Source organism: Schistocerca piceifrons, chromosome 9 (assembly GCF_021461385.2).
Source record: "Schistocerca piceifrons isolate TAMUIC-IGC-003096 chromosome 9, iqSchPice1.1, whole genome shotgun sequence".
NCBI lineage: Eukaryota > Metazoa > Arthropoda > Insecta > Orthoptera > Acrididae > Schistocerca > Schistocerca piceifrons.
The window spans coordinates 165767409-165792225 of NC_060146.1; positions in this window are offsets into that span (position 1 = coordinate 165767409).

The window sequence follows — 24817 nt, forward strand, 5'->3', positions numbered from 1 at the left end:
TTTGCAATATATCGATCTGTCAACTTATTTCCTCACTGCTTTCCTCTTCACCCATAAGCTAGTATGGTACCTGATAATTTGTCAAACACATTTACATATTTGCATAAGAAATCAAAAAGTTAAGTTTTTTGCATACCGTCTAAGAAAAATGATTCTACACCAGTACTCCCACCATTGATACTGTAAACACATGATTCGTCAAGAAACAAAATTTCAGGTCAAACAGATTGTACACCATTTATCGTGAGGCAATCTAACCTTTATAAAACCTATAACAATTTCTTGTCCACCATTGCTTTGTATTTCCTGAAAAATTCCATCCCCAGAAAAAACATAACAATTAATTTGTCAACAACAAGGAAAGGGAATTTTACTGCTGTATTGCTGAATGTAATATAAATTTGAGTTGTGTTTTCCCTCCCTTCGATCGTCTTCCTACAGCAATTTGTATCAGGAAATTTTGAATGGGAAGTGTGGGTACGTCAACCACTTTATTAATTTGAGAGAAGAGATCAACAGAAACTGCATTAGCAGCTTGCCCTATCTAACCACCTATACTTTTACAAAGTGTGTCATCTAAACATAAACAATCTTTCATAACTTGTTCATAATAGTATCTTAATAATTTAATTTGATTTGAAAAATTGCCCCCAACAGTGCCTTCGACCAGCACCTGAGGGCCTAATAACTTTGATCATAGTTTTTCTGCAGTAGTGGGATAGCGTTACCATGTTCTGTCACATTTGTAATGTTTGAAGTAGGTTTCACCTTACACCAGTTGGTATCAGTATTACTAGTTAAGTTTTGTATACTTGACTGAACATCTCTGTTGTGTGGCTGTCATTTGTTTATCGATCCTTGATTCCTGCACATGGAGTTGTTTTCCCATTGATTATGTTAATTAATGTGTCAATTAGGATTGTAATCATTACTCTTTGTATGTGATTGGTGTCCTTGATTTAATAGGTGCTTTACTTGCGTATGATCATTATTATTACTGAAACTTCCTGGAAGATCAAAACTGTGTGCCGGACCGAGACTCGAACTCGGGACCTTTGCCTTTCGTGGGCAAGTGCTCTACCAACTGAGCCACCAAAGCACAACCCACGCCCCGTGCGCTGATAGAAAGTTTCATATCAGCGCACACTCCGCTGCAAGGTGAAAATCTCATTCTGGAAACATCCCGCAGGCTGTGGCTAAGCCATGTCTCCACAATATCCTTTCTTTCAGGAGTGCTAGTTCTGCAGGGTTCGCAGGAGAGCTTCCGTAAAGTTTGGAGAGTAGGAGACGAGTTACTGGCAGAAGTAAAGCTGTGAGGATGGGCGTGAGTCATGCTTCGGTAGCTCAGATGGTAGAGCACTTGCCCGAGAAAGGCAAAGGTCCCGTGTTCGAGTTGTGGTCCAGCACACAGTTTTGATCTGCCAGGAAGTCTCATATCAGTGCACACTCTGCTGCAGGGTGAAGATCTCATTCTGGCATTATTATTAGTGTTATGAAATTTTGAGTTGCCTTCTGTGTTGTTTCGCGGTGAATTCTTTGGAGAGTATGTGTGGTTATTCACATTGTGATCACCATTATTTGTAAGTTCTGTGAACCTGAGTGCATGTGACTGTTATTTACTTATCACTTGTCTTCTTTGTATCTAAAAGGCAAGCAGAGAAAAAAATATTCTAGATCAGTCTCTGGAAATGTAATTAATTTTTTACGTGTGCTAGATGATAGTTTCCTTTTCAAAACTCTTAGTACATCAATATACAAAATGGGATCACTCCAATATCTTGTTTTATTAACGAATTCTTCAAAATATCTATGCAAACTACCTTTTTTACTATTATGTGGCTCAGGGTTCAGTACTTCCTTCCTAAGGTGCTCCTGTACAGAGTGTGATCAAATTATCTAAGAATGCTTCTTCAAACTGAGAATAAGTCTGGAATTGCTCTCCGATATCAGCTCCCCAAAGTGAATATTTGAGTCAGACAATATAACTTGAAACTTACTGCTCAATTAAACTTTCATCAAGTAAGACCGATGGGAGTTAACGTGTTGTCCCCATCGTTTGTGACATAGCCACTGGTAATGACACAGGTGACTGAGCATTTCTGTTATAATCATTTTCAGGTAACGATGTTGTTGGTAGAGGCGAGAATATGTCTCATTCTTCACCATTACATCTCGCTACACTTTTGTGAAGTTAGCTGCATCCAAATCAGATGGACCAATTCCACAACCGGAGATTTTGATACGAATCCATTGTTCTGCATTCTTAGTGTTCTCATCTGCAATATTAATGGCACTCCTCTCCTTATCAGAAATTAATTTCTATACACCATCCAAATAAATTCCATGTTGTAGTACAACCTTTTGTACAAGAGTAGTGTTACTGTCGAATATGCCTACTTCACTGCAATCATTACAGTTCTTAATATCTGCACTGACTTGCTTCTGTTCTAATTGTGTGAAACATAAATTTTTTGTCCACTTTAGAATAATTAGATTGTAGATCAGGAACATCAGCTCGTATAGTGTCAACATTTTTGGTAATAACAGTGCTGTTTCTAGGGTAAACTGTTAGTGTTGAGTTCAACAAACCTACTGCTAGTTTTCTTTTGTTCATTCTTCTTGTTCTCAAATGAAAATTCTACATGCAAATCTGTAAATCGTTTATTGATTGGGGGACATTGCTGACTGATCTGATCAAATCGCTGATTCACATGGTTAAACTGGTGTTCATTTTCTGATTAATTTAAGTGGTGTGTTGACTACTCCTCTCAAGTAAATTGTTGGTTAAATGCCTGAAGATATTGTAGTATTAGATTGATGCCATTTGTTGTATCATCCCTGCATCTGGTATTACCTGTGTTAAGCGATTACTACTAACTGGATGTTGACTTGCTAACATGGGAATTGTAGCAACATTTAATTCTAGCACTATTTATTCATTCACCTTGTTATACAAAACAGTGTTTTCATTAACTAATGGCAGTAACAAATCTTCTGAGTCGTGATGACGTACTTCTTCCATAGAGACTGCCACAAAATTACTTTTTTCCAAATTTGACTCAGTATTCAGTGTTGATAATCTATCTTGTGGTTATGTAAGGTTTCCCCTTACGTTTACATATGTGTTATTAATATGCACTGGTTCACTAGTAATATCTGACACATTCACTTTACTACTTTCACTTATGCTTTCATCAAAATTCCTAAGCGATTCTTTCTTATTCGTTTTGAATCCTAATAATACTGAATCTCTGACTGATACTCAAATGCTTAAAACGTTCTTCACACACAGACACAGTGAATCTACCAAAGCAATAAAGAACTGCACTTTCAACAATGGGAAGGTAAGTGATAGGAATGACAGCCTGAATCCCATGGGGGTGGTGGGTGGGGGGAGGCAGGAGGGTCAGTTGTGACCTCCCTTTCTCTCTTTGCTCCGTTTCTTTCGCTGATCTTTCCTCTCCTTTCTTCCTTTTATGTACCATGGCTATATCTCAGGGTTTTCAATGCAGAAATGTAGTGAGAAGGGGACACATGTATGATGTGGTTCACGATATCGTAATGCTGTGAGGAAGCGTCAGTCATGCCTTTGGTTTGAGAAGACTGATGACTGAAGTACCAACATTTTTCAAAAGAAAAACAGGTATGTGCTCTCTTTTCTTTTAAAACTGTAAATAGCAGCGTAGCTAGTATAATCTATTATTCTACTAAACTGAATGAGCGCTACGCCACTGATGAAGTTTCAATCTCAAAAGAAGTTTATTAATACCAATTAGCTGAAGTAAAAAAAACCTCATCCAATTCAGAAGCCACCGAGAGTTAGAGTAATTAGTTTCTGATGTGTGTGTATTGGTCATTGATACTTAAAAGACCATTTCAGTAAGTGTATCACTGTCCGTTTATGAGTTGCTAAGCAACGTATCAACAAGCTGACTATGCAATGATTAATATTTGTTGTATGCTTACAGTAAATCGCTTCTCGCTTGCTTCAAGCATTAAGACGATTACTATGCCGCTCATGCAAGTCTTTGATAGTTATTATCAAGCTAATGTCCACACATTGCGGTTAATGTTACTGAATCCGACATGCGACGAGAATGCCCGATATCCAGCCATGTATCTTAAGCTCTGCGCTGATATTTGAGAATTCGTGCGCAATTTGTCTGCACCAAAGTTGGCCCGTGGTTCCCTAGAAAAATTTTTGAATCATCTTCTGGCTCTAAATTAACAATTGTATGCCTGTTCATGAAAGTTACAGAAGATCCGCACTCGACAACTACTCGGTCGGGCACTCGAGCAACTTGGAAGTTTTTGTTCTTACAAAGAGGAAACATGTCATACATAATGCGACAAGGTTATTTGCTATGTCATAACATTTATATCTATCTCAGTAAAACTCATTACCTATTAAATGTTGCACATAATTAAATTCTTTACTATGTAAATAATCAATAAAATTGAGAAATGAATTACATGTATAAATAAACTCAAGTTGATATGACATCATGGGTCACTACTGGTTTTTTGACCCCCCTACACACACGTGACGCAAAGTAGATCCAAGTATATTGAACATACTCATGTAATGTTACATCTCCCCCCCCCCAAACCTTAATATCTTTGAAAGGTCACAGTTATTGGAGGTTTCGCTGAATGATGGTAATATGGTGTTGTCTACTGCCGTTTTTGAACCAGTCATTTCCTTGATTCTCTTACCTTCATGGATATGTTGGATGATGTGCATTACTGCATGCAGCTATTTACTTTTCTTTTTATTCTTTCTATGTATATTTATATATTCTGTTTCTCATATACTTTTTTTGTGTGTTATTTATTTCTTTTCTTTTATTTCCTTTTCATGCATCATCCACCAAAAGATAAAAGTAAAATTGATTAATTCATGTATTTGTTTACTCAGTTTTACATATATTTAGTTATTTATAAATTGGTTTTGTCAGTGGTCGCCAAATTTAATGGTTTATTATTTTTTGGAAGTGGTGGTGTCACAAAAGAGCAATAAAACAAGAATTCTACTTTTGTTATGATTCCATCCTTTAATGAAACACCAACATAAACGAATGCTGCTCAGTTGTAATAACGTTCTACGCTAAGACTACAAGATATACTTCAGATATCACCTGTTTGTTAATGTTCTTCACAACTTCTCACTGAATGTCTGTAGTAATAAATGTTCTTATCATTTGTGTGCCCTGAGTGGTTGTATCAGTATCAGACAGAACTGGCTACACCTAATGGCTTTGTGGTTGGACCTTATTTGATTGAATGTCTTTGCATATTTCCTTTTTGCTTATAAGTGAAGGGCAGAAAAAATAAACAATTTTTTTCCTTTTTGACTAGTATGGTCATTATTTATTGTTTTCCTCTCTTCAGACACATCTCTTGTATCAGTATCAGACAGAACTGACTGCACGTAATGGCTTTGTGGTTCGACCTTATTTGATTGAATGTTTTTGCGTATTTCCTTCTTGCTTATCAGTGAAGGGCAGAAAAAAACGAACAATGTTTTCCTTTTTTATTAGTATGGTTATTATTTATTATTTTCCCTGTTCAGACATATACAAGATTACATCTGAATTCATGGTGTCACATTTGGAACAACACTGGCCAGAGCAATAGAGAACAAAGCAGTCAGTTTTTCTACACAGATATTCTTGTTAGTTATAATCATAGAGTTAATTATGCATTCTACAAGGGTCAGTTCACCTATGAGTACCTGGATGATGCAATATAGTTGCTCCATACTGTTCACTGAAAGAAGAATGTGAACCAACGCCAAATGGTGCCTGAAAAACCGTTTTATTCGTCAGTATTACATTATATAGATAGAATATGTAGTGTATTATCACCTCAAGATTCGCAGGATACCGTTGTTTTATAAGGTACAGGGTGTTTCAAAAATGACCGGTATATTTGAAACGGCAATAAAAACTAAATGAGCAGCGATAGAAATACACCGTTTGTTGCAATATGCTTGGGACAACAGTAAATTTTCAGGCAGACAAACTTTCGAAATTACAGTAGTTACAATTTTCAACAACAGATGGCGCTGCGGTCTGGGAAACTCTATAGTACGATATTTTCCACATATCCACCATGCGTAGCAATAATATGGCATAGTCTCTGAATGAAATTACCCGAAACCTTTGACAACGTGTCTGGCGGAATGGCTTCACATGCAGATGACATGTACTGCTTCAGCTGTTCAATTGTTTCTGGATTCTGGCGGTACACCTGGTCTTTCAAGTGTCCCCACAGAAAGAAGTGACAGGGGTTCATGTCTGGCGAATAGGGAGGCCAATCCACGCCGCCTCCTGTATGTTTCGGATAGCCCAAAGCAATCACACGATCATCGAAATATTCATTCAGGAAATTAAAGACGTCGGCCGTGCGATGTGGCCGGGCACCATCTTGCATAAACCACGAGGTGTTCGCAGTGTCGTCTAAGGCAGTTTGTACCGCCACAAATTCACGAAGAATGTCCAGATCGCGTGATACAGTAATCGTTTCGGATCTGAAAAATGGGCCAATGATTCCTTTGGAAGAAATGGCGGCCCAGACCAGTACTTTTTGAGGATGCAGGGACGATGGGACTGCAACATGGGGCTTTTCGGTTCCCCATATGCGCCAGTTCTGTTTATTGACGAAGCCGTCCAGGTAAAAATAAGCTTCGTCAGTAAACCAAATGCTGCCCACATGCATGTCGCCGTCATCAATCCTGTGCACTATATCGTTAGCAAATGTCTCTCATGCAGCAATGGTAGCAGCGCTGAGGGGTTGCAGCGTTTGAATTTTGTATGGGTAGAGGTGTAAACTCTGGTGTATGAGACGATACGTGGACGTTAGCGTCATTTGGACTGCGCGTTGCCCTCTGTGGTTGACGTACGCGGTCGCCCTACCTTTCCAGCACGTTCATCCGTCACGTTCCCAGTCCGTTGAAATTTTTCAAACAGATCCTTTATTGTATCTCTTTTCGGTCCTTTGGTTACATTAAACCTCCATTGAAAACTTCGTCTTGTTGCAACAACACTGTGTTCTAGGCGGTGGAATTCCAACACCAGAAAAATCCTCTGTTCTAAGGAATAAACCATGTTGTCTACAGCACACTTGCACGTTGTGAACAGCACACGCTTACAGCAGAAAGACGACGTACAGAATGGCGCACCCACAGACTGCGTTGTCTTCTATATCTTTCACATCACGTGCAGCGCCATCTGTTGTTGAAAATTGTAACTACTGTAATTTCGAAAGTTTGTCCGCCTGAAAATGTACTGTTGTCCCAAGCATATTGCAGCAAACGGTGTATTTCTATCACTGCTCGTTTAGTTTTTATTGCCGTTTCAAATATACCAGTCATTTTTGAAACACCCTGTATGTATAACCATGATTTTACTCACCCAAGTGGTACAGCTTTAATTTGTTGGGATTCCTTGCTTTTAAGGAGTATGATGTTGATAGCTGCTGTCACTCAATAGATAAGGATATGTTTGTGTGATTGTGAGTGTAAATGAATAGGTAAGAATTTTTTATTGAGTGAAAAAGCAATTGAATGTCACATATATTTGATAAATTATGTTTTTTTTGAAACATTCAGGTCTGTAAGACCCAACTGAGGAGCAAATATCTTTCTCATGGAATGAGTCAGTACATGAAAATAACATAAAAATGTTAATGGCGGCTAAAATAAAATTTACACAAATCCTCTGCAAATGACAAGCTATTGAGTATTTGCTATTATAATCAGCAATATAAAAAAGGTATTTGCTTGATTTTTATTCAGGTACTCGCTGACAAAATTGAAGGAGTGAGCCACAAAAAAATTCATCTGTTTGGATTTGAAAGTGCGTGGATTATTGTTAATGGATGCAGCATAATACTGCATGTCTTTCAGCATGAGAGTCAAGAAGGTATAATCCAAATGCAGACTGAATCTGTGTGCAGTATTAATCAAGCAACTAACTCTTAGGATTAAGGTCATATTGTTAACAACAGATGGATTTAGAGGAAATATATGCTGAGAAGCCAATGTCAGAATTCTCAAGCTTGTGAACTGGAGTGAACAACAGACTCATGAACTTATATCACAAGTTGCTCAAACTGTCCATTTCTGATCCAAAAAAGCCCTTTGTGAATGGGGAGCTTTAAGATTTACCACAGAATATAATGGCATGTGTTATAAGCAAATGAAAACAAGCAAAGTAGACTAATTTTCATATTGGAAAATAATTTATTGCAAATGCTGTTCTGGTGGTAAATATAGCAGATCCTGAATATAGGCTTTCCATCTATCTGACATCTTGGACGAGAAATTTTTGAACACAGTCTGTATAATCAAAATGTTTTAGGTGAATTTTGTGTTCCAAAGTGTAAAAACTGCATCTTACTGTGATTTAGCATCTTTTTATTTTATATTGTGTGAGTAAGTAAGATGTGAATTACTGAATTACACTTCTGTATAAGAAATGTGTGATTTTTTGTGTCTAGCTTATGTATCTATTTGTTAGTTCGTGGAATCACATATGACCACTGAAAACAATGATTATTTGTATATAAGGACTTCTGTAAAGTAACCATTATATAGACTAAAATTTGTGTACTTGTGTTTGATGCTGTAATGTTATATTTATAGCTTTTACATGTAATCAGAACAAATCCATACAACATAAATTGTTAAAGCATGAATAAACAAATTAAATCAAAAATTCTGTCTATAACAATAATTGTTCCCTCTGATGGATCTCTCTCTCTCTCTCTCTCTCTCTCTCTCTCTCCCTCTCTCTATCTATCTCTCTCTTTGTGTCAAACATCTAGGGGCGATAGATGACAGTATAAGGAAAAATTTTTGTTACAGATAGAATGGTCACTGACACTTTTCGATGATGATAGTCAGCCTTCAGTACTATGGCCCTGGGATGAACAGATTTCACCAAAGTAGTGGATTCTACTCACCGTAATGTACCGCATACTACTTACTACTGCAATAAATTGATGCAGTGATTTTCAACAAGAACACTTTAAGGATAACGCTGGGAAGGACAGAAAGAAGAAAGTCATAAGAGATGTTAGTACTGAAACAAACCTTCAGTATGAGACAGAAACGAAATAATGTAATTTTGGCATATTGTATCGACACAAAGAGGTGATGGTTAAAAATTCTTAGCAATATGTAGAAATTTTATTTCCACCACATTTTATGTCAGTCAATATGAAATGCCAGCCATCTTTATTGCGCAAAAATGTTTGAGGACTAACAAATAAAATTAATGAACCACTTATCAGCATTGATGAATTAAAGGACTCAAGTGCAGTTGACATAATGATCCCTTTGAACATCATATGACCACTGGTACAGATGTGTTATGTGTTACAGAATTAAGGTTATCATCTCACTTCTTTAGAGCAGAAATGGAGGAAGGGGGAGCTGCCACATTCCTTGGGAATTGTCATAAAGTTAAGAATGAAACTATGTGTGACAGATGTAGAATTTCATAATAAATTCTTCATTACTTTCAGGTAATTTTGATGTTTGTTGAAGCTCTACTTGCCTATTTAACAGCAAAATATGAAGAAATAGTGATTGGTAGAGATTTTAATGTAATAGTTGCTGAATAGTTTTCCAGTGAGAATTTGTTACAAATAGGAACACTATCATTCAACTTGAATCCTCCTGTAAACTTCCTGACTAGGGCAGCTAATTGCCCACTAACAGCCACTGATATGGAGTTAGGAAGGTCTAATGAAAAAAACTGTGTTACAAAATCAGTAATCAAAGGCCTCTCAGACCATGACACATTCCTTCTGTTAAATTTGAATACCAAACAGGATATAAAATTACTAAATCTGTGTTCAGGAGGGTAGTCAGCAGTATTAATAAATTATAAATTTATAAATAATTTATAAATAAATAATAATTAATTTATGAATAAATAATGATTAATAAATTATAATAAATAATTAATTACTTTAGGACACTCCTCAAAGATATGGACTGCAGTGATGTATTCAGTGCATGTGATTAAATGAAAAATACAACACTTTTATTAATAAATTCCTTACCTTCTTTGAATACTATCTCCCTCCAATAGTAATTCAAATTAGAACAAAGTTTACAAAGAAGCCACCAATTACTCAAGGAATAAAAGTATCTTGTAAAACAAAAAGCAAACAGCTCTAATGTTAATACTATAGCTCATTATAAGATATACTGCAAAATATTAAAGATAGTACTATAGGCATCAAGCCAAATGCATTTAAAGGATAAGATGATAACATCTGATAATAAAATAAAGACAGTATGGTGTACAGTAGATGAGGAGACTAGTAGAGCCAGATATGAAGATGAGCAGACAGCAATGATACACTGGTGATGAATGTGTAGAGTTGCAAAAATTTTTAACAAGCATTACATAACTGTTACCGAAAAGTTAGTGATGTCAAGTTCAGTAGATGCTGCCATGGAATATCTCAGATCAGTAGTTACAAATAACTTCAGTAATATGAATATGGCTCTCACTTCACCAATAGAAGTAATGTGTAACATAGAGTTTTTAAATAAATAAATCTATTGGTTATGACAAAATATCAGCAAAGTAAATTAAAGAGTGTGCTTTTGATCATAGTAATGTATTAAGTTATCTATGTAACCAGCCATTTATCAATGTAGCATCACCTGAATGGCTGACGTATTCTGAAGTTGAGCTTTTGTTTAAGAAAGGAGATAAAGAAATACATCAATTTTTCTTACTGTTTCGCTGTTTTCAGTATTCTCGAAAAGTTTACTAAAGGTGGTATTTAATTGATTACATAACAATGCACTGTTAAAGTTACAGTTCAGATTTCTACAGGGTTTTGGTATTGAGAAGGCTATCTACACATTTAGCGAGTTTGCACTTAGTTCATTAGACAGTAAAATGCTGATTACGGGTGTATTTTTGGGTCTGTCAAAGGTATTTCACTGTGTAAATCAGATCATTTTTTTAAATATGTTAGAATACCATAGTGTAATGGGAAGTGCAGCAAAATAGTTCAAATCATAATCCCTGACATGAAACAAAGGACATCAACAGCAAATAGGCATGTATTAAGCTATCAGGCATCATCCAACTGGGAGCTAATTACATTTGGTGTTCCATAAGGTTCGATCTTAGGGCCCATATTTTCCATGAATATATAAAAGACCTGTCATCTGTAACATTACTGTATGCCAAATTTGTATTGTTTACAGATGATACAAATGTTGCAATGAATTACAAATCGTGTATAGTCTTAGAAAGAACGATTAATGAAATTTTAATGGATACTGGTAAATGTTTCTTGCCACATCTTTGTCAATAATAACAGAAAAAGCCCACTGTATACAGTTTGTAACTTGTAAGAAGTCTCTGACACTATATGACTTAAATATAACGACAAGGAGATAGAAAGGTTGACAATGTTAAATTTTTGTGACTACAGCATCATAACAAAATTCAAGTGGGAGGAGCATACTACAGAACTTCTTAGGGCCTAAACATATCTCTACTTGCAACGTGAATCTTGTCAGGCAAAGGTGGTATAAAAATAAAAAAGTTGGCATCCTACACTTACTTCTATTCTATATTGTCATATAGGATTATTTTTATGGGTGACTCATGAAGCCAAGCTAAAGTTTCTGAGTTCCAAAAGCGTGTAATAATAATTATTTGGATTGTGGACTCATGAATACCCTGCAGAGTCCTGTTGGGAACTAGGGATACAAACTACCACTTCCAAATAAATTTTTCCTTCATTAAATTTATTTTTCTCAAACCAACATCTAAGCTTATTGAATCAAATAGAATAGAAATAGAATAATCTTCACAAAGATTTGGCCAGAAAAGATGTCACTTATTCAGGAAAAAACATTTTCAATAATTTGCCAGCAGCCATAAAAAGTTAAATGCCAATAAAATTTAGTATAACAGAAGCCAAAAGAATTTATTGGTGACCAACTCCCTTCACTCCACTGATAAATTTCTTAATAGTATCAACAGATATGTGTTTGTTACTAATAATATCAAACAATGCAAGTACTAGATACAATCTGCAATAACATGATCATTTTACATATACACCATAAAATTATTTTTCTGTATGATTATGCATGGCTACAACAGCCTAAGAATTATCAATGCACATTGGTGTATTAAACTATAAGTGATTTGTGACAAGTTTGGTATTATATTTTAATGAAAACATGCTTGAGATTTTGGACTTATTTCTTATCCACAAGCACCATGTCACATGGATTCTGTGGATTGTGAATTAGCATATTTGTTTTTATTTGTAAATATTTATTGTGTATTCTTGTTTTCTGATATGTTCTACATGCTGGAGGATCTTGTCACTATGGATCTATGTCAAAATATTTACTTACTTATGTGAACACAAAGAATAAACTGCTGTACCTTCATTTGGTAGCAAAAGTTAAAACTGTTATTCTTATTTTTTGACCTATCATAATTGTGACACTTTGTTAATTTGCTATTGTTCTGCAGTTATTCTTACTTATAATTAAATCTCATAAACAGTTATTTAATAAACAAAGTTCTCGTGCTTTGTTACTGTTATATCAGGCATTTAAATAACATTATACTAAGATCTATATTTGTTTTTTATAGAAATGAAATTGGGCAGAGGAGGGAGGGAGGTATAAATATACTACTTGTCTAGAACACGAAAGTATATTAAATTAGGTTAGATTAGGTGTGCAGTGAGGAGATTTTTAAAGATGTCAAACCTACAAAAAAACTAGAATATATTTGTAAAACAAATTATATGTTAATCTTTCTTCCACAGATCCTAAGTTAGATGGTGATGAAAGAAAAGTCAAATATTCAGTTTCTTCGCCAATTAATTACAAAGCAACTAAGCTCAGTGAACTACAAACTAGGTACATCTATAGAAATCATTACAAGCACCATTTAATACCGAGAAATTCCGACCCTGGACTTGATAACCCCCTGCATTCGGTCAGGAAGTGAGTTCAAAAGGTTGTCCAGGCACTTCACATCCGGATTAAGCCCATTACCGGGAATTTGATCGCGAAATTCCACTGATCTGCAGGGATGCTGATGCCGTCGTTTTACCTGTTGTTCCAACATCTCCCACACATTTTGTTGAGATGTAAAAGGATGGTGGAGTGTTCAGATAACCAGTCACATATTCTTCCAGCCCAATGAACTTCGTTGTTGTCGTTTTTATGCGCCTGTCCGAGCCATGGCCTCCTGCGAGGTGACTGACTCCAAATGTCCACTGCATGTAGTTCCTGTCACAATGTTCTTTCGCTAAGATGTGGGAATGGACCTTGATTGATTGCCTGCAGCAATTTCTGTCGTGTTTGCAAGCAATTTTGATTCACAAGCAGTGAAACGCGCCTCTGGGCCTCTCAGTCAGGCTCTTTTTCGGACCACAACTCTGACGTCGTGTTTCGTGGCCATGTGTGTTACACCATGGCTTGTAGACACGTTAGGTGGTGTTTTGTAGCCATGAGTGTTACGCCATTGCTTGTAAACCCATCCAACAACTCGCCACACCATATGGCCATGGCTGTGGCCAAACACAGTTCCCCTCCTGCCGCTCTGTTGCATCCTTACATTTACCCATGTTTACACACAATGTCTGCACGAATCGTAAACGTCTCACTGATTGCAACTGCTTTATGCTCACACGGAGACAGTCTGCAAGGGGTAGAGGACCTGGCTTGATCGCTGCGCCATATGAAGGCTCAATGATTCACCTGTGCATGTGGACTGATGTGACTAATTTCTTGTCCAGTGAGCTTCTATATATATATATATATATATATATATATATATATATATATATATATATATATATATATATAAATATTTTCAAAGATGATTGTAAGACTACTGCAGCAAAGCATCATCAAAATCAAAATCGTTTGGCAAGGCTTTGTTATGTATTGATATTCTTATTATTAACTGTGTATATTTGCTGTGTAACGTTTTATTTTGACACAGCTTCAGTGCAGCAAAGCAAACTGCATAAGTGAACCATTGCATACTGTGGTTTTTACATCTGGAAAAACAGGCTTGCATCTGAGACTGCTATTGGTGATACACTTACATAAATTTTCAATACATGGGGAAATGCACCTTTGCATTATATTGAAGTACATATTATGATAAGAATCGAGTCATATTAGCACTGGATCTTTTTTTATCTACAGTGTTTACTCTTTTATCATAGATTACTCAGGATAAAATTTACACTAAGTACCACAGTGTGCCAGTTAAGCTAAGTTCCTACATGTCCAACATGGAACTTCAGTGATGTCACTTGACGAGAAAACCCAGGGTCTGGTTGTTTTATTATTATTTCAAGTTGGATTAACTCAGTTATAGAAGTAAGCTGGCATCTTGAAAGTGTGCAAATATGTATCATTTTTATATATACTCATCATATGTACACATTGTTAGAAATTTAAGATGTGAACCCCACCTCTGTTTTGCAAATGGTTCAAGGTATCGAAATGAGATTTTCTGCAAATGATAAAATACATAGAGGTGCATGATTTTATTACTCAGTTATCAGTCTTAACTCTTATATTAACCGACATACAAAGGCAAGTATGAGTCTTTTAAACATATTGTTATATGGTGGAACATTTCAATAATTAATAGCTCTGAGGAGGGGGATAAGTGTCCATTATTAAGATGTGTCCACTATTCAGGAAAAAATGTAGGTTGTTACACAAGAGGATCAGCAAACTACAGTATTTTACACAAATAATCCATTATTTTGCTTACAGTTTTCTCTCACTATTCAAGGAGTAAAACACATTTGGTGAATTCAAATCTATTAAAGCATTCTCACATATAAATTTCAAAATGAACATAGTGTGTTTTCTACTGTAGTATTTTATTAAATTACTGGATTCAGAATGCTTTGTCATTTTCATGACTGTAGGTTCTAACTTTCGGTCACCAGACCAAGATTGCCAAGTATAATTATCCATCTTTTTCTGACTCTTCAATTCATTATAACTGTCTTTCCATTGTTTGCTGCAAATGCGTTCTTCATCCTTCGCAATAAGTAATGTGTTGACGTACTCACCTCTCTGATAATTTCTTTGCATGTAATTGGAAGATAAAAGATTACACAGATGTCACCTCCACTGTGTTTCTGAAGAACATAGAATTTACTTCTATCTGAAGACAGATCTTCCACATACAGTGTGTTCATAATACTAATGTAATTCTCAGATTCACCCATCAGATGTAGTAAATCATGAACACGTCTTCATTGACATCATACTCTTGGAGACTGCTATTGTTGGCTGAAGTCAGGTCGTGGCTGCACTTAAATTCAGCTTTTTCTTAGCAGCTGTTGACAGTAGAGAAATAAACTGTATCTCAAGGCAGCAGATAACCACAGAATTTTGTCAAATGCATTAATAGAATTGTTAGTTCATCTGCAGGTTCAAGATAGTTCATAGGGAACAAAATAGACCTGTCTCCATGATATCTGGCCACACAAAAGCATAGAATTATGAATAGGTAGCCTGCATGAAATGATGTTCGACAGCAGAAAGAAAACGTTTATATTAGTTAGTGTGGCTGTGTAGTGAAATGCAGAGTTGTCGAGAAACATCAATACTTTCCTATTATGCTTACCCATTTTTCGATCAAATGCCAACAACCACACAGTCACTACTGCCTTCATACCTAGGTAAAGTCCTTTGTGTACAACTCCATGTTTAGTTTACTCAAATCAATTTCCTTAAAACATCTAGATACAGCAGCGTTGCCTACAGTGGCAGGGTTTTTACAAATTCAACTATCTTTCCAACATACAGTAAGGTTGTATGTCTTTTTTTTCCACATTTCTCCTCCAGTACATTTTTCACTTGTTAAGGACACTGTCTTATTTGCTTTATCTCTGAGAAAAAGAGCATTCACAGTGTAAAAACTGTGTCAGAACTCTCCATTACATAAAACAATATATCCAACTTAATGATATTCTTTGAATTGTGTAAGCACTCAGATATCGATAATAACAATCTGAGGGCGAAACTTGGGAGCGCGATTCTAAGATTCTTGTGAGGCAAGGTCTGTCTGCGAGAGTGGAGACAGAGGACGTGTCACGCTACCCTCACGTCAGTGATGGCAGATCTTACTATGCACAAGGTCTGAATTCATTTACATAGCCAGGAAAGATTTAGATGACTTAACTAAGCATGAAGATAGAATTCAAGGTAAAATTCGCAAGAATAGCGCAGAAGCAATTGCATGCTTAGGCTCTTGATTGCTAGCCCAAGTTTGCAATAATTTCATGTTTTGCTTGTCAGATGCACAAGGTCTGAATTCATTTACATAGCCAGGAAAGATTTAGATGACTTAACTAAGCATGAAGATAGAATTCAAGGTAAAATTCGCAAGAATAGCGCAGAAGCAATTGCATGGTTAGGCTCTTGATTGCTAGCCCAAGTTTGCAATAATTCCATGTTTTGCTTGTCAGTTAATGAAGCCTCCTCATCCTTTAAATAATAATTATTATTTTCCACATCTAACTAATATATGACTGCTGTGGTTATTAAATGTTAATGAAACTTTGAAATTGAAATAATTTGTTGATCTGGCACTCAGACATTACTGACATATATGTCACTGTCATTGTCATTATTAATACTTGTTCATGATGATTCTGAAGTTTTAAATAGACTTAATTAATGAAATCACTTCTCGAAGGTGATGTAGTAGTTAACAGGACCCAAGCAAACTCCTTTTTATTAAATTCATTTCTAGTAACAATAAGCTTTAGCTGCTGCTGTTGCGAATTGCTGTAAACCACATGGAAAAAGCTAGTCATCTAAAGAGGTGAGGCCAAAACCTAGGGTCAAAACAGAGACACTGACACACCACAACATGTCATGTACTCTAAGCCAGTAAATTCTGTTACACAACACAGTTTCTGTATCACTTGAAAATTCTTGTTCAAATACGCAGTCAGTTAGCTTATCCAAATGTTAGTTTTAAGTTTTTCATGTAACGATCTGTTGAGGGCTTAAATGACAGTGAAACTGACACTCATACAACATGCACACAGTGTTATGCAGGTTAGATTTCGTTTACTGATAGCTCAGGTTACTTATCGAGTCCATTTTCACAGACGAACATAGGCAATATATGTTGCATATACGTTACATATTGGTTGTAACTACACACATATTGGTTGCATATACGCTACAACAGCTAAATACGTTTCTTCCTTTACAGCCTTCGCAGATTACAGCTACCCTTTTCTCCCACCCCAACAAAATGTTTTTCGTCTGCTGAATCTGATTCGTCACACTCATTTCGATAAGAGATAGTTTCCTTAATCATAAACTTATAAAGCCAACCCACAGACGTTTTAAAGTCATAACATCTTAATTTTTTAGCAACCTCTAACGCTTTTTTTTCAATAACTGTTCCCTTCACAGTACAGTTGTTGCTACAAACATGTCAGTACCATCCTTCATGACAGGTTGTCAACTTCCTAACATAGTTCATACGAAAATGAACGTTTGGCACACAGATTTTCACTGTGCATCCACAATTTAAAGATATAGCTTGTGTTTCTCAAAATGCCACTTACGTATATTTATCCACAGCAAGCAGCGTCACATTCTGTTTTTCATACGCGATTATGATTTCGCCTCTTTCTTTTAGTGTCAGTTGTCTGTGTTTGTGCAGCACATTGCGCATGTGACGCATACTTCTCAAAGCATAATCACAAAAGAGACTGTGCACCATCTGTACTTTGTAAACAAATGCGCAGTAACATGAAACAATCTGTGCTGGTTCCAGGCACTGTGCACTGTTGTCTAATCAGGAACTGAGGGTGATTTCTATCAGCCTGCCACTTGTTGAGTACATGCGCCCGTTGCAAGAGCACCTGTTACTGAAAATTGTCTGGGAATTTAGAAGTGTCCATAATTTAGCAATGTCTGCTGTTCAGAAGTATCCATTAGGGAGGAGGTTTTCTGGACTTTTCTTATTGGCATTATTAAACTGTCGAAGAGACAAGAGCCGTGTTGTACAGGGTCTATCAAAAACAATCATCTGATTAAAAAAATTATAACATTACACTATTTGAGGTAAGTGCGTCGGTAGCTTATTGCTGGAAAGAACAAACACTCGAGTTTTACACGTTTCCCGTTAGATAGCAGCAGTGTGTGCCCCCACCGTCAGTTCTAATAAAAATGGTGTCAAGACAACAAAGTGTTTTGTGTTCTACGTTTTGCACAGTGCGGGTCAAAATAACTGTTCAGTGTGACTTTCGTACTAGGTATGGTGTGGATCCTCCTACAGCAAAGAGTATTAGACGATGGCATTAACAATTTCGAGAAACAGGTTGTCTGTGTAAAGGCAAATCGCTGGGCCGTCCCCGAGTGTCTGACAAGGACGTCGAACGCATCCGCCATAGTTTCACAAGGAGTGCACAGAATTCCATTTGCCGTTCAGCTCGATAGCTGAACATGTCCCTGATGTCCATCTGGCGCGTGTTTCGTCGACGTTTACATGGAAACCATAGAAAGTTCAGCTGCTGCAAGCTCTTTGCGAAGGTGACAAACTACAATGTTTGGAGTTCTGTAATTTCGTTCTTGGCCTGGTCACAAGACCTGACTGTATGTGATTAATTCTTGTGGGTATTTATAAAAGACACTGTTTATGTGCCTCCGTTAGCAACAACAATGAATGAACTGACACATCGTATAATAGTAGCTGTGGAAGCTGTAACTCAAGATATGCTCGCTGCAGTGTAGGAACAAATTGATTACCATATTGACATACGCCGTGCATCTCGACTGGGGCATATTGAACACCTATGAAAAGGTTTGAAAAAAAAACTTTTTGAGTTTCCCATTCATCAAAAAAACAAAATTCATTGTCTATGCTAATTAGTTTCAGAAATATAGACTGCCAAATCGGATGATTGTTTTTGATAGAACATGTGTAACAGTTTTTAACGTTTTCGTCGAAATATTTCACTATAGTATTTGAGAAATATGCCTAAGATGGTCACAATCCAGTACTATGGAGCTCTCAAGTGGGCCGCATTCTTACATCTGGCTTGTGATAAACCTGAGGTCATTCACATATCTGAAATATTCAAACGCTTATAGGAATCCAGCAAGGTGACGTCTTGGACAGCCGCTTATATTTCGACAGGTGCACATCCTATCATTATCAAGGAACATTGGCACCACCACATAAAGTGGTACGCATTTCCAGATAATCAGGTACTGTTATTATAGAAGCAGTTGAGAAGAAATTAGCATGTGATCTTATAAATGCATGTGGAGGTGTTTGCTTAAATTCTTTTTGGGATTCTGCTCTCTCTATACCTGGTCAAAGAGCAGGCAGACAGGGTTAATTCCACTTGCCCACCCATTGGTAATTAATGTTCACTAATGGTAACTTTCGACATTGGTCATCTGTGATTGTGTTGTGGACAGTGAGAACAGAAATGACATACAGTTTTGCACTATCCCCACCACATCGTCCCAGCACTAATCAAGCAACCAATGAAAAATCAGAACTGCAAGGCCAAGTCTCAGAGCTAAGTCTCACCCGCATCCATGTAAACTGAATTAGCTTTCAGACTCGTCATGTCTACCAACATGGCCACTTTACTAGAATACAAATCAGGCACCGAGACCCATAAGGACCTGAAGTACACCACCGCCGGTCTCACATTTAACTGAATAGCAGAGAAACAAGTGATACAGCCTTTTGTGAATTTTCGTATATACCATGTGGGCCTACAGCACAGATAAACTTGACTCACCGCAAGATCAACGGATTTCAGAAGTATGAATAAATGCTACATCTCATAATCGATGGTGTAGTGCTACCCTTAAGATTGTCAGTGCCTCAAATGGATTACTGTACGATAAAATTCATAACTTAATACACTATAACTCATTCAGAAACCCACGAAATATTTAACTATTAGTACAACTTTAACATATACTGACGTCTGATCTAATTTTACGATAGTAAATACTGAATGAATTAGCGTATCTGAGGAGTGTGATATCATCTAGCAGGATTTATGCCAAGCTAATGGAAGAAAAGCCTGGTGCAGTATGCTGCTACCTGGTGGCTCTGACCTGGTGCACATTGCTTATCAAACCTTTATGTGTTTGGCCTGCAAGGCAATTACGTCACATGAGTTGCACATGCGTAAACACTGCTTAAAACGTGCACAGCTGAAGGTCTGCTCGCGACCCTGATGCCAAGTTTCATGGGGTCTAGAGGAGCAGTGGTGCAGTACATTTAAGTGCTGATTCTTTCATATTGTAGCATCTACGCTATGTTTAACAGCATTCAAAGACTAATAACCAATAAATCCTGCAATGCGTTGAAAGTTAGGGTGCTCACATGCTCTTGTGCTCTTACACAGCACCGCCACTGATCGAAGGTGTCACCAGTGAGTTGTTCGAGGATTTTATGGGTCGCGAGAAACTCAAGTTTCGCATATTTGATACAGTTTTCCTAGTCCTATTGATACCTTGAATTTCTGTCATATACAGTTTAAGGCCCAAAAGAACAAGCTTTTTGTATCGCCCATAAAATTTAGTTCTTATGTCAGGACACATCTCGAAACAGACCAAGTTATTTAAAACAGTAGTTTCAGAGTGTTGCCCACCCTTGCCTATGAATAAATTTCTGCACACATCCAAGCTTTCAAATGCTTCGATTTGTAACAACAGTAAATAGAAGTTTCCTTTAAATTGGTGTGCGTTTTGTATTAGCCACGTTTTTCAGTTATCCTTGCAGTCTAGGGTCTGCTTCAGCCTGGGTAATTGGGAGGTTGCTACAGTTCAGTTCTGAAAAAATTATAGGATGGGGTATCTAGCATGATACTATAGCACTGTTCTCAGCCACATTCGTAATTTTTAATTTTGCAAGGCCATTTCCATGAACGATTACAGTATTCAGTAGCAAAACCGCTTTATAAAAAAGGAGAAATGGAAAAAGTACACAATTTACGGCATATTTTCATGGCACCAGTGTTTGCAAAAGTTATTGAAAAGGCTGTATATGAGTATATTATATTATAAGGTTACTTGACCATTTCAGTTGACATAATTTTCTGGAAGAGTAAGAGGAATAGCTCACAATTGAATCCTTTCATACTCTAAGAACACACAACAGAGGTTCATTACCCACAGTAATGAAAATGGTTATGAGGTAGCGTGTGATTGGGGCATGGTTATGGCGAGGGGGGGGGGGAGGTGCCTGAGGGCTTAATGCTGGTACTGCACTATTGTTTCTTATGTATGTGACACATATGGCTTCTGGTATTTCTGTTTGTTTATGACACTATCTTGGTAGTGGAGCATGTTAAGAGCAACATACTCAATGAATCAGAGTAGTACAGTTCAAGACATACGTCCACTTTTTGTAGAAAATCAGTTTATGCTAAATCACAGTTTTTACAGTTGATAACACATAATTAAACTACTACTGACATCTTAATTAGACAGAATGGGCATATGTTTAGTCAGTCTGAACAAAACGAATTCCTAGGTGTTGAGATAAATGGTAAGCTGTCATGGAAAGCCCACGTACAGGATTTTCTTCAGAAACTGAGTGCTACTGTATTTACAATTAGAACAGTACCTGTAATAAGTGATAATCCAATTCCAACATGAGTTTACACTGCTAATTTTCATTCAATTACGAATTACAGCTTTCTATTGTGGGCTAACTCACCCCTTTTTGGCCCAGAAAGAGGCAGTTTGAGCAATATGTGGGGTAAGTTCACAAACCTTATGTCAACCTATGTTCAGGCGTCTGGGAAATTTTGAGATTGCTCTCTCAATGGACATTTTCTTTAACGTTATTTGTTGTGACAAATGTGAGCTTATTCCCAAGAATTAGAAGCTTTCATTCACTTAATACTGGGCAAAAACCCAGTCTGCGTTTGGATAGAACCTGCTTGTCCCTTGCTCAGAAAGGCACACATTATTCTCTTTCAGTCATTTCTGTAAGGTACCACAAAAATTTAAAAAAAAGTGTCTGCAGTAATCCTCACACTTTTAAGTCCACCATTAACTGAAGAATTTCCTCATGGTGATTCCTACTCGGTCGGGGTGCTCCCGGGAAAAAATCAAGCAAGTTTCTGTGTTATATTCTAATATACTCGTAGCTTGTCGCCTACATAGGATTTGTGTAAGTTTTATTTCAACTATTATTAATTTTTCTGATGTTTCATATACTGACTCATTCCATGAGTGTGGGAATTGTGCCCTCAATTTGGTCCTATGGAACTAGATGTGTAAAATAGAAAAAACTACACAAACGACGTCTGACGTATCTGGGGTGTCCTCCGTTAGTTGCCTCAGTCCACATGAATGAAAGAAAGCATATCAGTCACATCCACATTGCTTAGCAATAGGCCTCTCACCTTGAAGCAGTCAGACATGATGAGTTACAGGATTCTCTTTTGTATCTTTTCCCATTGTCGGAAGATATGTGAGTTTTATCCTTTCTGCGTATGGTACATACATACAAAAAAATAGTACCAGTCCTCCGAAATAATGAAAACATCAGCAGATGTTTAAAGTCAAATGGATTATCGTTATAGTTTGACGCTACGGAGCTCCAAAAGGTATAAAGAAATGTATTCAAACAATGAAATTCAAGAAGAGTATATACTGTTCAGTTTTTAAGACTACAGGTACCTTAATTGGAAATGCCAGTTGCTATAATTGATGAAATACTTGAGCTCAGCTAAATTTGCAGTATCCATGATTCCAAATGTAGGTGTTTTGAAAAGGGAGAAAATGTTCTGCGTATTTCCCATTCGCTATGGAGTTATGGGAAAGTTTTTGAGTAACTCAACTATCAAAGATAATATTTTCAGAATACAGATATGTATAGTAAAAATTACATTTGGTGTCAGTTGTGGGACATCCTGAAATCCTGCAGAGACTGTTCAAACAACTTAATGCACCATGTGTTATACCCCACATACAATCATTAGTTACCTTCATCTTACAAATATATCTCTTTTTTTGTTCAAGAAATACTGCAAAACAGGAGTATAATGTTACGACCAAAAATAGCCTGAACAAACCTTCCATAGTTTTAGTATCAGTACAGAAATGACTCATATACGTGGACAGATTAAGGAAAGGCAAACCTACGTTTCTAGCATTTGTAGACTTAGAGAAAGCTTTTGACAATGTTGACTGGAATACTCTCTTTCAAATTCTGAAGGTGGCAGGGGTAAAATACAGGGAGCGGAAGGCTATTTACAATTTGTACAGAAACCAGATGGCAGTTATAAGAGTCGAGGGACATGAAAGAGAAGCAGTGGTTGGGAAGGGAGTAAGACAGGGTTGTAGCCTCTCCTCGATGTTGTTCAATCTGTATATTGAGCAAGCAGTAAAGGAAACAAAAGAAAAATTCGGAGTAGGTATTAAAATTCATGGAGAAGAAATAAAAACTTTGAGGTTCGCCGATGATATTGTAATTCTGTCAGAGACAGCAAAGGACTTGGAAGAACAGTTGAATGGAATGGACAGTGTCTTGAAAGGAGGATATAAGATGAACATCAACAAAAGCAAATCGAGGATAATGGTTTGTAGACGAATTAAATCGGGTGACGCTGCGGGAATTAGATTAGGAAATAGACGCTTAAAGTAGTAAATGAGTTTTGCTATTTGGGGAGCAAAATAACTGATGATGGTCGAAGTAGAGAGGATATAAAATGCAGACTGTTGACAGCAAGGAAAGCGTTTCTGAAGAATAGAAATTTGTTAACATCTACAGATTTAAGTGTCAGGAAGTCGTTTCTGAAAGTATTTGTATGGAGTGTCGCCATGTATGGAAGTGAAACATGGACAATAAATAGCTTGGACAAGAATAGAATAGAAGCTTTCGAAATGTGGTGCTACAGAAGAATGCTGAAGATTAGATGGGTAGATCACATAACTAATGAGGAGGTATTGAATAGAATTGGGGAGAAGAGAAATTTGTGGCACAAATTAACTAGAAGAAGGGATCGGTTGGAAGGACATGTTCTGAGGCATCAAGGGATCACCAATTTAGTATTGGAGGGCAGCGTGGAGGATAAAAGTCGTAGAGGGAGACCAAGAGATGAATACACTAAGCAGATTCAGAAGGATGTAGGTTGCAGTAGGTACTGGGAGATGAAGAAGCTTGCACAGGATAGAGTAGCATGGAGAGCTGCATCAAACCAGTCTCAGGGCTGAAGACCACAACAACAACGTGGATACACAAATACTTAACAGCCTAGCAGAGCCTACTTTTCCCACATTTCAGAGACCCTCTCTGCAGAATATATGGAATATGTTTTACCTACTGTAAAATGTTATCATAACTGATATCCTTATTTTAATAATGTATACTAACAACTATATTCTAATGTATATGCATATTTACAGTAATGGTACATTTAAAAATTATAATCATTTCCAGGGAAGATTCAGCACAGAGACCTCTGTAATACAAAGCAGTGGTGATACCTCAGGATCACGGAGGCCAGTCCATGCTGACGCCTTGGCTGTTACTGTTTTGTCATCTCCCGGCGTCATCGGCAAATGTCGTTCTGAGTAAGCCAAGATTTGTACAAGGGCGACACACAGGGTTGCTGATAATTTATAAACGCGTGGAGAGTATTGAGAAGTCAGGCCAAAAGTCTTGTCGTGTAGCTATTTTACGCTTTTAAGACACTAACGACCATAGCTGTACCAAGAAAAATTGGACATTATGTGTGACAAATAAGAAAGGGC